The sequence below is a fragment of the Dermacentor andersoni genome, chromosome 10, assembly GCF_023375885.2.
Source record: "Dermacentor andersoni chromosome 10, qqDerAnde1_hic_scaffold, whole genome shotgun sequence".
Classification (NCBI taxonomy): domain Eukaryota; kingdom Metazoa; phylum Arthropoda; class Arachnida; order Ixodida; family Ixodidae; genus Dermacentor; species Dermacentor andersoni.
In genome coordinates, this window is record NC_092823.1 from 88387353 (window position 1) to 88400726 (window position 13374).

At 45.3% G+C, this 13374-nt stretch overlaps 1 long non-coding RNA gene across 1 annotated transcript in view; it reads right to left on the reverse strand.

The window, feature by feature from the left end:
• The window catches only part of LOC129388366 (uncharacterized), a 60426-nt gene extending 47979 nt beyond the window's left edge, over positions 1–12447 (reverse strand). The window contains exons 1-2 of the long non-coding RNA XR_011890406.1: positions 12339–12447; positions 7471–7583 (exon numbers count right to left, since the gene is read on the reverse strand). This is a non-coding gene — a long non-coding RNA (uncharacterized lncRNA). The remainder of the gene's footprint in view (positions 1–7470; positions 7584–12338) is intronic.
• Between the last annotated feature and the right edge of the window lie 927 nt (positions 12448–13374).

The window sequence follows — 13374 nt, forward strand, 5'->3', positions numbered from 1 at the left end:
ACTGTCGCTTCAGTATGTGCTAAGGTAGACCGCATACTGCATCTGCCTGAATAAAATGGAATATATTTTCAATTTTTTTCCTGGAGGTGTGCGGAGAATGTTTTCGGGTTTACAGCAGCCCGGTGGTGCATACTCTTCTGAATCATTGCTCTGCAGCCTGAGAACGTTGACTTTATCATGAAAGCAGCGTGCCTCTCGCACAACTTCCTGTACTTCCTCAATGCAGACCAGCATCATTACACAACCAGGGGGCACCGTTTCGGGAATGTTGTGCCGGGCTACTGGCGGCAATGCGTGCCAAGCGACGGCTCGCAGCAGGCCTACTTTCCACTTCGTACCACACGTGCCGAAAACTTTGAAGGTAGGGCTGCAGATGACAGGAATGTTGAAATAGTATACTTCTCTAGCAGTGCTGGCGTAATCTCTTGGAAGCGGCACCAAACTGCTGTGTCGAAGGAAGCAGCTGTGAAGAAGCTCCATGTCCTTGGGCTACTTCACTAGCGTGCTTAGTTCAAGCAGCAATACCAGGCATGTGTACGTTTACTGTTTTTAATAGTGCACCAACAGCAGCGTTCATACTTTACCTTCACCTGTTACTGCTTTAGAGCCAAAACATTGCTTCAGTACTTGATGAAAACAGTATTTCTTTAGCCGAGGAAACACAAACAATAAATTTCGTCTGGCCAAATGCGAACAAGGGATGCACAATTACAGCATAAAGTAAGATAAACTATCGCAAGGATATTCAAACAACGCATAAATTACAGCATAGTTCAACATTGCACACTAACAAACTTGTACACGCTATTCGTTGAAGGACCCCAACACCGAGTTTCAGCAATGAATATTGTTACTTAAGCGTGGTGCTTAAGTCACATTATGACAGTCGCTTCTGCAAAGCATGAAACTACTGCATGGCACGACATTAAGAGAAGTTGTTTACATTTTTTTTAGGCTTAGTAACTTTGGACGGCTCGCATGCTGTTCACGGCTCCTCTCGAGAGCACTGATCCTTCCCAGCGAAGCAGGGTGACATGGGCAAATCACTCACGCTTTGCCTTCAATGTGACTGATTATGGTCAATACCTTTGCGAAACATCTAGCGCAGAACATGCATCACCAACAGTGGAACATGCCATAACAACAGGAAGAAAAATATTGCGAACAAGGACGCGGGGTTCGTGATGCAAGCGTATTCAGCTTCAATATGGGAGGAAGCAAACAATGTATGTGCCATGTGGACGTCAGTCACGACAGATGAAGATATTGTCTATGTTGACAGTTGGGCTTGGAGCCTGGCTACATGGCTGAACGACGTTTGAATTTATCCTGCGTCCTCTAATACTAAATAAATCGGAAAACTGCTTGAGTGGTAGAATGCCCTGACGGCACTATTTTACAGCTTGCAGCATGTAACCGAAATTTCTAATTGAAAGTGGGGAGAGGTCCCTAAACATAGAGCAGACCTTTATATTGGCATGTACAGAAACCCGTAGAAGCATGCATAAACTAAGGCATGCACAGGCGCTGCACTCAAACGAATGGTTTATAGCAGCAAGACAAGTCCAAAGAGTAAGGCAACAGGCAAGAGGTCAACATATCTCTAACGACAACAAACCTTTAGTCAGACGTCAGTACTTGTGTTTGTTTCTGGGTTCATACGTGTGATACCGAAACGTGATTAAACGTCTCTACAGCAGCAATAACCAAACAACTAGGTAAACATATACGAATTTAAGGAAATTATTAAACAAGAATGCCCGAAAATAAAACTACAATGTTATTGAAGATGAACGAAAAGTAAAGGAACTAAGGGAATTCAATATGGAACCAACAGACATTGAAGTGTATTAAAGCATAGGGGAAATATGACTGTGGTTTGATTTCAATTATCCACTTTACAAGGCGAACGGAAATGAAATTGGACGAAAAGATAACTTACCGCCGGCGGGAGTCTAATCCAAAACCAATTGAGCAAGATTAGAGGCTATTCTTCTATCAACTTCCTAAGGTACCTTTGTCTGCTATATCTGGCTCTGGCAGTGTTATTACACGAACAGTGCCAGCTACCACTACTAGGCGGCGTCTAGTACGACATGGACGTGTATACTCAAGAAAGCTCACAGAGAACAGCCATCACTGTAGCTGAATTGGTAGAGTAACTCAAGCATAATTCGCAGGTCCTCTATTCGTATCGGATCAGCGGGAAGCCTACATTTTACACTTCGACTCAAAGCAAATACTTTCCTCAATCCTTCCCTCGTATTCACTCTATAAAAAGCAAACATTAAAAACACTACTCTTTATACTCCTTCACTCTTGTATAAACTTATTTTGCAATCGAAGCGGTTGTCCTGACTTACTTGTCTCACATGTTCCATTAGAGACGCAAAAATTTTCGTGTCTACCTGTGGACTGCGTATTTTCATTGCTCTCTAAAAGTTGTTCATTAGTTCATTACTGGTAGACTCTCATTTCCCTTTTCCCGGTTTCCTGCTCTTGATATCACTTCAGAAGCAACGCTGGCCAATGTTCCTAGGTGTCGACTGCCTACAGAAGCTTGTGATGCTTTTGACTGCAGTCTGCTGCGGTGTGCCTCAGAAGCTTCTGGAAGCAGCATTTCTTGTAGTACCAGAAATTCCAGACATTCCAAAAAAGTCGTGCGATACCAGTACTCGTGCGCTGCCGTAGACAGTTTATGCACTTGTACTTGCAACTCTTCACTTGTAAGGTACTTCAAGCGTTAGAATGTCACAAAACTGGGACATGTTCTCAAGTCTACAGCGCTTCCTCCCTCACTTGGTGAGAGCAGTGGGGGGGGGGGGGGGGGGCACTGGTGGAAATTTGCCGGATTTTGTGCATGCGATCGTAACAAGTTTTGTACATATTGTGAATGCGCAAATAATCTGCCGGTCTAGTGGCTGAGAAATCTTATTGCGCAAGCTCGTGCACATTTGTTTTAGCTTGGGTCATTTTATTAGAGTACAGCACCGAAGCACTAAGCCTGTTTTGTAGCGACCAATCTTGCTTCCGCACATAACCGGAATTATCATGACCAGTTTTATTGTGTAACACACAATAAAACTGCTTATTTCGAAATGCACTTTCTATATAAGGTTTGTAGCTTCTCTACTTTTGTCCCTTGTGAAAGCATAAATATTTGAATGTTTCAGTTTCAAAATAATTATTATCATCCAGTATTCCTCTATACCTAATCAGTAGAACTACTTATTAAATTTCACATTGAAAGACCTAGGCTCGGAAGTTCTAAACTTAGAGTAACATTATTGTTGTGTATGTGGTGTTTCAGGATAATACTTTTCCACTTATCATATTTGTTTGAAAGTTTCTTGGTTTATACCTTTTATTGTTTTCATTTTATTTGTTTTTAAACTTGATGTCGTAGAAAACACTTTCTCTATTTTCAGTACAACTACAACTACATCAAAGGTCGTACTTCTCAGCAATCACTACGTATCTTACGACAAGCCCCGCATTCGCCTGAAAATCAAATCACCCTCGTCTGGATCCCAGCACACGCCGCCGTTGTCCACCCGCACCTCACCAACCTCAACGAGGTTACACAATCCGTAGCACGAGCACTAGTCAACCGTGCTGGAGACGGTGCAGGTGCACCCGCAGGACGCGACCGCCTTACAAGATACAACGACCTTGTGAAGTCATTTTACCAGGGAACCACCCTTCGCCTGTTACAGACGAATACATACCCCTCCCTCACACGCTATCACACTATATACCCCGACATCTACCCGAGCCAGACGTGCAAGGTCTGTAAAACTGAATCGGCAACACTCCCCCACTTGCTATGCGAGTGCAAACTTCAATACGCAGACCTTAATCCCGTGACCCTCTCGTCGAGATGACACGCCGTCCTGCGCAGCTCCCATCTCGACGACCAACTCTGGGCGGCCCAGCAGGCCTACGAAGCGGCGAAGAGGCAAGACCTCGACGTCCCATCGTGGGAGGCCTAGGCTCAGCCGACTGAACTGCTGGTGCTCATTGAAGTTCTCTCTCTCTCTCTCTCTATTTTCAGTGTATGCCTAAACACAGTGCGAAGCTGTCTGCGGAGGGGTCAGTACAGGCGTTGTTTGTATTTGGAAAGCCACGTTTCGCTTGTGGCTGTGGTCTCACGCGCGTCCAGAAAGCACGTTGCGGTTTGCTTATTACGGCAAAGCGAAATGGTGGGAAACTGCTCGCGTGCCTTTCGAGTTTGGCCTCATAGCTGGCGCTTTAAGGAAATGATAAATTGGAAAAGGAGAGCAAATGCAGCTTTGTGGTGTTGGTGAAGATTAGACATTATATAAATCTGCGAATCCATGGCATAACTGTTCATGTTCTTCATTTCTTATATTCTCGGACACTGTGCATGGGAGTGCTATCGCGGTTTACTGCCTCGCTTCCGGTTTAGCCCACGCTGCACTAGAGATGCAGTGTCGGCGCGTAAGAGCTGCGTGTGTCCTGAGCAAGAAAGACGCGTGAATGCGATTCAAACTAAGCTTTTAATGTGTAGCGATTGGCGAAAAGCGCTAGGTGTCATCTTGTCGGATAAGAAACTGACTCCTTAGGCGAACTTTGCTTGGTTTTATGGGATATAATGCCCCTATGTGACTCAGGCTGCGGATGCAGCAGTGAAGGAGTCCTGATCACTTAGGCCACCTGTGGTTCTTTAACGTGAAATAGCATCGTACAGAACACGGGGCTCTGGCATTTCGCCACTATCCAAATGCGACCGCTGTGGCCGTAATCGAAGCCTCGTCATCCGGGCCAGCAGGTGAGTACCATAAGCATTGAGATACCGTGGCGGCATTATTATTCAAACTAGGAAGAATCTGAACATAGATGCAGCGAGTCTAAGGCTACAACCGATGGAGAACACCGGTTGGCCTATAGTAGATTACACTTAGGGATATTCTGCGGTCAATGTAGACTGTAACCGCAGACTCTACTCCGGGCACTCTTGATGGCATCATGAATAAGTGCCTCTGACGTGCATGGTACTATATTTTGCGCGCAGATTGGGATCAATACGAAATATTACAGTGAAATGGCGCTGCTCGTATAAGAAATTCATCACGGGCACAAATCGCGGGTGACATCTCGCGGCAATTTCTGTCAAACAGCCTAGCAATTGATAATACGATAACATGAAGCGATAAGAAATCACGAAGTAGCGCGTTTTCATGCACCTAGCAAGAAGAAACAGCATAACAGCGCTTATGCCAATAAAGGCGCGGCTACACCCAATGCAGTTTACGATAGTTTGGAACGGTGTTAGATCGGAGGCGATATAAAGCATGCATCTAAGAATCATCTGCTAACGATGTCTCGAAGAGTACCGAAAGAAGAGCGCCTCGCTAAAGCTTACATAGCTCGCAATATGTCCTACCGAAAAATAGCTGCTGCAATAGAGCGGCTCGTTTCCACCGTAAACACTATTATCCAGGCATTCAGAGATGAAGACCGGATAGATAATGCTGCAGGTGCAATCGATGAGCGGGCAACAACCACAGAAGATCTCATTACCGCTGCTTCGGTCGACGACCGCTTCCTCACAGCCTGTGAAATACGCCATGAGCGTGCTCCGCAAGTCACTGCTGACCGCGTGTGCAGACGACGGCATGAACCGAGCATTCAAAGCCGGGTCGCCACAAGGAAGCCAGTGCTTGAGACGTCGCATCGCCACCAGCGACCACAGTTCGCACAAGACCACGAGGACTGGACACCGGATGAGTAGAGGCGTGTCGTTTTCATTGACGAATCAACTTTTGCTAGTGGGTGGGACCAACGCTAGAGAGTTTGGCGTCCTGTACACTACCGGCAAGTCCTTTTTATTCCCCATTTTATACCCATAGGTACGGACAACACGTCGAATTTCTTTAGGTGCGACGAGCGGTTCTTCTGGGACGTGCGCACAGCGGACGCACAGCCGTAAACGTATGGGTTTCGGTCAGATACCAGGGCCTGGGACCAATCCGTAGAATTCCAAGCCGTATGACAGCTGACGGCTACGTCGAAACATTAGGGCACATTCTCATGCCTTACGTGCTGTATGGTCCCTTCCCGGAGGGACTCTTCTGCTTTCAGCACGACCGCGCCCCCATCCACACTGAACGAGCTACGCATAACTTTCTAGACGACCAAGTGGTCATGCAGCTCCAGGTGCCCAGCCGCAGCCCTGATCTAAACATAATTGAAAATGTTCGGCGAATGATGAAGGTCAGGCTTTCGAGGTGCTTAAGTTCGAGTTACACCACGGCGGACCAGCTCTGGATTGCCATAAAACAAGAATGTGAGCTCTTGCGGGCGAGCAGCGAGGTCGTGAACGCACCACCCAATTCCCTGTCTGAGCGAATGGACGCTCTAAAGAGCGCACATGGTGGAAGCACGCGCTTCTAGATCATCAATCAGGCAAATTGTACTTTGTACCGTGTAGTTTCTGGTTCAGGTTTTTTTTTAGTTTTGTAGTTACTCAATATATGAAGTGATTCAGAACAAAAGTGCTCTTCAAGTGTTGAAGGAGGCTTATAACCGCCGCTACGACGACCTTATATCGCGATATATTATGCGTTGCATATTGCAATCACTCAGTTCAGCCCTTGGGCGCGGCCGGGCAGCTACCATTGACCTTTAGCGCAACCACGTGACGTGACGTCACGACAGCCGGAGGAAAAGCTGGGCCCCAACTCGCGCGGCCGCAGCGACCACCTGACTCCCGCTCCTCCCGCTAGGGGCGCTGCGCCGGCGCGTGACGTCACGGAGGAAAAGCTGGGCCCCAACTGGCGCGGTCGCGCGCGGCCGCAGCCACCACCTGACTCCCGCTCCTCCCAACTCCCAAATATGCAACGCATTCTTGGCTTAACCAAGCTAAGCCTGGCCATTTTTTGATATGGTCTTTCTCAAGTTTAATTCAGATGAACTCGCAGCACACCAGAGAAATGTTAGTTTCAGTATGCCTTCCGTACACCACATTGTTGTTAGTGTAAAGTGCGAGTGCAACGTATGCAGTGATGGAAGCAACACTGTTAGCGTGACACCTGATTTGAAGATTTTACTCAGGTCATTCACTGTACTGCCTAGGTACAGTGGTAAATTGGAATGATGGCTTAGTAGCAGTTATTCCATGTACGCAAAATTACAGGTCATCAGAAGCATGCCAATGTGGACAGTAAAATGAGAATACTAACATCACTTAATATTTAGAAATGTGGTACATGTAAAAATGTTGTTGGTATGTGCCGGTTTATATATATATATATATATATATATATATATATATATATATATATATATATATATATATATATGTGTGTGTATATATATATTCCGCCCGTAAATTTTACAAGGTGACTTTATAACTGCGTGTCGCACAAATTTATGCACTGCGCAGTTCTTCTAAACCCGTAAGCTGTATTACCACTACGCAAGATTCAGTAAGTAAATTTTACGTACGTGACGTAGCTTCTGGGGTGGAATACAGTTCGCGTATGCAAGCACTTCTTTTTTGCACATGCGCATTACGTCACCGAATAAGGCTTTTGCACGGAGTAGGCGTGGTCCAACACCTGAAAGTAAAACAGCCAGCTAAAATACTTTATTTACGAAGGAAGAAAAACAATTTCCCAATTAGTTATGTTGCTATATCTATTCATTGGCAGAATTTCAAGATTACTCGAGGCACGGGTGCTCGAATCGTTTTTAATGCGTAGCCTCCTTTGGCTGAGTGCCCCGGGTACTTTTCTACTCAGCTCAGTTCGCCCTTCCGTTTCGTGTCGTGATATTCCCCTATCGCCGTCAACACTTAAATAGGTGAATCGATACGAACGCCCAAGTTTTTCTAAGCCTATCGCCACCAGGCTTGTGGGCGCACCAAACTCCGGCGCAATATTTTGTCAGCTAGCGTAAGAGTGTTGCTTAAATAGACATATTTGAGTAAATTTTGTCCTTCTGGCATCAAATGGCTTCGTAGCTTTGTACGCTTGGCGTTTTAATATTTAAATATACGACATTGAAACTGTCCGACTGTAGGATTAGAAGACGCTGCATCTAGTATAGAAGCCGATGTTTACACCAATACGCCATAGGTGCATGCATCGACGACCGGTATAGAACCACATTGGGAATTGAATCTTCGCGGGCAAGCGAGCGCCTTTTCATTTGGCCTCAGCAAGGGGCGGTTAGAACACTGGCGCGAGCTTACGCGGACAAGGAATGCGCGGACAACGTATGCAATCAGAGAATAACGTCTGGAAAAAACAGGGAGGAGTTTCTGAAGAGTTGGAACTAAAGCGAGTGTCTTTGCAGACATATTATGCGAGAAAAAAGCACTACCTAAAGATTTCTTTCATTTACCAAGCAGAATATTCGTAGCAAAACTGAGGGTTGGTGGTACAATTTGCAGTTGCTTATTTCTTAAAACGCGGCAGCCTAGGTTTCAAGGGCAAAGTTTAGGCTTCTGAAGGAATGATTTCAAAGAATGCTACGCACTCTCAAAATTGCCCAATGGTGAGTTGCTGTGCTTTTTCACGTATTGGTTCGTTCTCGGGTGAAACTTTCTTGCACAATATATGTCCTCATGTTAATAGTAATCAATGAAGACTTACTAAAATACAGCAAGCTTCAACTGCAATACATTGATATAATTCTCGAAACATTACTTGCATCTTTATAATGTTTTCTATCATGAAGCAATATGAAAATCTCTACAAAACTCGTATAATGTTGAATCGCCCATATAATCTTTCTATCCTCCTGTAAGTGAACGAATGAGGTGAGCTTTCTTTTAAAAAATCAATTGCCAAGGAATTTGACAAGTTTTACATTTGACACTATCCTACTAACGTGGGTCTGTGGTAGCGCTGTCTCGTTAACAGTCACGTCATGCAGGTGGGATAGCTTTTCTGCTATCATTTACCAGCTGATTATCTATTATCACCTGCCTAAATTAATAGATATTTTATAGCTGCACAACGTCAAATGTCCAAGTTTGCGTCGTGCCGGAAAACAACACATTCAAAAGTTTTTGAGCTCGCCTAAAATTTCTTGGTCATTCTTCTTTCGTTTCAAATTTCTACCGCAGAAGGCCAACAAGGTTGCGAAGTGAGCGCGTGCCAGCGCGAATCGCGTGCGTGACAGCAGCGCTGTCCAAATGGCTTCACGCAACTGACTTTAATCAGTGGCTGATTTGGCTACGGCGAAAAAGTAGCAGGCCGTTCATATACGTGTTGGCTACGGCTATAATTAGGTAGCCACGCGCTGTTGTGTTCTAGAGCAGTACATACTGACTCATGGCAAAGTTAAGGAGCACGACTGAAGCGAACTAAAAAAAAGTATGCAGAAACTCCACAAGGTTCCGCGAGTACGCGTCCCCATGCCCCTAAATTTCAGTGAGCACACTCCAAAATTTCAAGTTGTGCTACTCTAACACATCAATTTGGTCCACCCCAAACGTCGTTTTGGCTCACCCCCAAATTTCAATGGGCCCACCCACAAATTTAAGCTTGGCTCACCCACAAATTTCAAGTTTCCCCTCCCCTCAATGGCAAGTTGGCCCACGCCCAGGTTTACAGTTTGCCCTCCTCCAAATCTCGTCTGGCCAATCCCAAATTTCAGTTTGCTCCTCCTGCTTAAGGTTCCTTATGCATTTTATATGAAGCCTTTTGTATCCCTATGCTTATGCATAAATCTGAGCATCTGGGTATTCGTGCGGTCAATTTCATTTTCGCTTCGGTTTGAATTGTTCTTTATCGCTTATAAAGCTACCAGTCATGCACATTCACAACATTATAGCGAATAAATAACATCGCAAAAATGAATTTTTCTGTAGGCTTTACACTTTTCGTGTGACGTACAGGTTTTTCTAAAAATAAACGCGTTACTCTTGTGTTTTTTTTTTTCTTTTAGTCAGCCATCAAGACAGTCACTCATTAGCGTTCATTCCTTGAAAAGATGTTTGATAGGGCTGCTCTCACTCCCGCGTGCCTCGCGGCCCCACGTCCACTTCACAATGCATTTCGAGTTTTGCACATCAATATTGATATGCAGAAAAAAAAGAAATACAAAGGAAACGAGAAAGAAAAATGCAGAGAGCTCAAACGTGTCTATAGCGTAGTTTTCGAATGCGATGCAGAATTTGACCCTCGAGCATACGCAATGACACCAGCAATTTTTATTACCTAATTAGCATCGACGCTTTCGCTAGGGGAAGCTTCATTAACCGCATCGTCTTATCAGATAGCCCTTTTTAAATGAAATGGCTTTCGTCGTCCATATCGCCCATTATGGTGGTGTTCGGACTTTCTCCGCGGATGCAAAGGACTCATACACTCACTCAAATTAGTTGCGGGGCGAATTTCATGATTTTCGTTACGTTGAAGAACACAGTAGCAATACTGTGAAGGACAAAACTAACTTTTATTGGGCGAACCTGTGCCCACAAAACCGGCTACACCTATAGCACAACGATAGCGGCGAACACGGTCGGCGACCGTCGAAAATCTGATCAGCGGGTCAAGCGCGTCGGCTTTTACACAGCAGTCGTCGAATGTTCCAGACTAATCGTTGGGACCCGCGTGCCTTCCACGAACTTCTACACCATTCGCGTCAGGTGATGAAATCAGATAACACAAGGTTCCGCGACAACAGACAGCGGATAGAAGCATCGATAAATTTCCAGAAACTTGGGATACATGCAGGCGCGTCCCGCGCTGTGCGATAACATTTGTTAGGCGGCGAAACGTGGTCGCCCGATAAAGATAAGTACATGTGTTCATAGCGTAGTTTTCGAATGCGATGCAGAATTTGACCTTCGAGCATACGCAATGACATCTGAAATTTTTATAACCTAATTAGCAGCGATGCTTTCGCTAGGGGAAGCTTCATTAACCCCATCTTCTTGTCAGATAGCCCTTTTTAATTGAAATGGCTTTCCTCGTCCATATCGCCCATTTTGGTGGTGTTCGGACTTTCTCCGCGGACGCAAAGGACTCATGCACTCACTCAACTTTGTTGCGGGGCGAATTTCGTCGCCGAACGCAAACTTTCGCGCTCTCGTTCATACGCACGCGCGGTCGGGCTAGAGCTTTCGGGCGTCTGAATGTTAAGGTAATGTGGTGACCGAGTGCTCCTAAAGGACAGCCGCTCTCTTCCCGCTGCGAGCACTGCTGAAGAAGCTTGTGGCAGCGTGATATGAGATCGCAATCTGCGTGCATGTCGGCGTTTTTGAAGCTCGAGACAGCACATGCATTATGCATCGGCGTATATGTACAGCCACCTAAACTACCACTACACAATTGCTAGTTGAAGGCAACCGGTTCATTTTCCTGGTTTGTCGCGTCCATATCCCTCTCTCTCTCGCTCTCTAGTTAAGGGCCCCATTTTCGTCAGGCTTACGTAATGCAACAACTAACGGTACCTAATATATTCCTTCTAATGCATCATTTTTGAAAAATAAAGCTAATAACTTTCCGGAAACATTCTACCATTAGTTTACTGTTTCTGCATTTCTAACAAAAAAGTAGCAGTATCACCCAAAAGATGAAGCATCGATAGAACTGAAAAAGTATTGGACAAGCACACGAAGATAGTAGGTAGATAGGAGGTAGTGAACATTTGCTATGTAATTAAATTACCAATGGCAGTGTCACGCGACCGCGGGCAGGCGAGAACAGATCTCACTTTATGACCGCGGACACTCGTTATCACTACGCCGACTTCATGTATTTTCAGAGACGCTACGTGTTTCTAGAAGTAGATTACGTCACCTCCAACAGAAGGCTAAAGCACTCAGCCCGCCCGAACCGAGCAACCATCTAGACTCGTCTAGTTTTTGCTTCCACCGCCGATTATCTACAAGATAGGGCTCGCGTAGCCATGGTCGACCACGCCATGCGCTGTAACGGCCGTAGAACAGGAGACGGACTCGGCCACCTTCCTTCCTAGCTCGCTGCCTAGCGAGCTCTTCATAACGTTACCGCGCGCAGACCTGCCTCACCCCCAACATTGAGAGACAGGGGAAATAGAGAGATCGTAGCAAGCAACAGGCAAGACAGCACGGAGCTAGCCACCATACTTTTCAGCTCACCCTCACGCGTTATCTCTCTCAGCTACAGCATTCGAGGCATAGGGCGCCATAGTACCGTGCTGCACTTCTGTATACGGAATCTCAGTACGATGGCGACAGCGGTGCAAAGATAGAAACTGGCTTCATTGTCCATGTTAGTGCTAACACAATAATAGCTCTGTCCGCGTTGGGTAGTAGACGCTTCTGTTTCGCTTCTGTAGAGCCCAGTTTCGTTGCATTGAGAAATAAACATACTTACGTGGGAGCTGAGTGGGGCATGTAGATCCACAATCCGTAATCATGTGTATAGTAGCAAGGGCGAGTGTCATATATCGGAAGCCGACACATTGCATGTTTCAGCAACTGCAGAAATCTGCGTGACAAAGCAAAGTATGTAAGACTGCTTTAATATAAATAAAACAATGATTTTATATCATATGAACACTTTAACGTATAAAAGTATTTCCCTTTGTAAATACAGGCCAGAAGTGTTATCTCGTATATGGGTAATACGCTAACCGTGCCGGCTCTCTTGTCCAACGAAGCATGCCGTAAGATAAAGCGCTTTACCTCATACAATATCAGAGAGCTTCTGTGAAAGGTAAATTGATCGCAAGTTTCTAGAAATTAACTATTTAATATTTCTGACTATTTATTGCGAAAGTGACGTGACATGGCCTGAACTTCTTGTTTTGGACAGCCCAAATAAGTTCTGCAGTACACACAGAATATCCTTTGTAATGAAATGGCATGGTCTATGTTCTTACCGATAACTTCTCTGTGGCAAAAAAAACCACAATGCATAGGGACTTTTTTTTTGCCTAGCATAAACTTTTTTGCGCCCTGCTTAGTTATTTAGGAATATGGTGCATTGCATGGCGTTCCTAAAGTCCGCAAACAGTAAAACAATCTCACATAGGACAAGTTTGTCACAGCCATTTGGTTATAGTTCTGCACTGAAATGCCTAGCAACACTTATTTCTTGCGGCCTACAACTAAACACGGTGACCAAGTTTGTAGGAAGGGCAGAAGAAAAAATACATCTACGTGAAACACAAGCACATGATTCAAAAGAATAAGAACCGCCGATACAATGCAACATACCCGTGCTGCCTAACTTCCCCTTCTAGCGCGCAACGCACCACCTGTAGTTCCAGGCTTCCATTCACACCCATTTTATTGCACAGCGCAGAGCTATGATGCGACTCAGCACTCCGCCACTTTTCCGCATTCAAAAAGTAAACGCGCACCTTCATGATCAGAGATAACTTGACCTGCTGCAGAGAAAAAAGCAT